The 1,476-nt window shown below is 48.9% G+C and overlaps 1 pseudogene; it reads left to right on the forward strand.

Annotated features, from left to right (window-relative positions):
* Positions 1 to 591: 591 nt before the first annotated feature.
* LOC482348 lies at positions 592 to 1,216 on the forward strand (annotated as a pseudogene).
* The last annotated feature ends 260 nt before the right edge of the window (positions 1,217 to 1,476 follow it).

A 1,476-nucleotide genomic window follows, 5' to 3' on the forward strand; every position in this document is an offset into this window, starting at 1 on the left:
AAAACCATAAAAGATTTCCAGCATAAAAGAAAGAACAGCATAGAGAGTTCTAGAAACATCTTAGCTATTATTACCAGCCATGTAAGCCACTGGCCTTTCTGGCCTCAGAATCTTTTATGTGACTATGTGTGGGAGTTGACACCCATGAATGACCAAGAATTCAGAGCATCTGAATTCCTTGAGGTGATGAAAGAGTTTACACTGAAAATTCCAGATGCACAGAAAGAACCAATTCCAAGCTTGGACATACTAAATGCCAGCAGCCACAGACCCGGATGCCTTCAGGAGCCAGACATGTAAGTGGAGGAGTGAAGCCGATGAGGTGCAAACAGTAAGAAATGGCACAGACTTGTGTCTTCTGGTCAATGTCTAGCTCTTCTAAAGCATTCAAACTCACTAAAGTCCGCCCAGCTAACCAAAGAAATCATCTGTAAGCTGAACTGAGCCTCTGATTACCAGTTTACAACCCACAGACCAACGAAATCTGTATTCCATTGATATTTCCAAAATGTGTAAAAGTTTAACAGGAAGTGCTGCCGCCACCGTCACTGCCACTGCTACTGCTACTGCCACCGCCCCTGTGCTGCAACCATGCCGCCCTACGCCACCATCTACTTCCCTGTTCGAGGGCCCTGTGAGGCCATGTGCACGCTGCTGGCTGACCAGGGCCAGCCAGAGCTGGAAGCAGGAGGTGGTGACCATGGAGACCTGGATGAAGGGCTCACTCAAGGCCTCCTGTCTGTATGGGCAGCTCCCCAAGTTCCAGGATGGAGACCTCACCTTGTACCAGTCCAATGCCACCTGCAACACCTAGGCTGCTCCCTTGGGCTCTACGGGAAGGACCAGCAGGAGGTGGCCTTGCTGGATGTAGTGAACGATGGTGTGGAGGATCTAAGTGAAGGTACTACCAGGTTACCTGAAGCCTTTTGAAACGCTGCTGTCCCAGAATGAGGGGGGCCAGGCCTTCATCGTGGGCAACCGGATCTCCTTTGGGAACTACAACCTGCTGGACTTGCTGCTGATTCACCAGGTCCTGGCCCCCAACTGCCTGGACTCCCCCGCCGCCTCTGCTCTTGGCCTATGTGGTGCCCCTCAGTGCCAGACCCAAGCTCAGGCATTCCTGGGGTCCCCCAAGCACGTGAACCGCCCCATCAATGGCGGAAGCAGTGAGAGCTTGTGGAACCCTGGGGGGCTGCCTGACTTCCTTTATCCCTGACCAATAAAATTTTCAAGTAAGAAAAAAAAAAAAAAGTTTAACAGGAAAAATCTGAAGGACAAGCCATCTTTATCTGTTTGTTCCCAATGTACCTGAAGTGCCTAAAATGCTGGTACATGAAAGGTACTCAATAAATGTTGTTGAATGAAAGACCAGCCAATGTTCAAGAGACATTTCCTATTTATTGTCAGAAAATCACTCCGTGATGATGAGGTTGGCTGTTTGCATAGATAAAAGGAAAATTGTTCTGTTTTCCTTAT

This window comes from Canis lupus, chromosome 14 (genome assembly GCF_011100685.1).
Source record: "Canis lupus familiaris isolate Mischka breed German Shepherd chromosome 14, alternate assembly UU_Cfam_GSD_1.0, whole genome shotgun sequence".
NCBI lineage: Eukaryota > Metazoa > Chordata > Mammalia > Carnivora > Canidae > Canis > Canis lupus.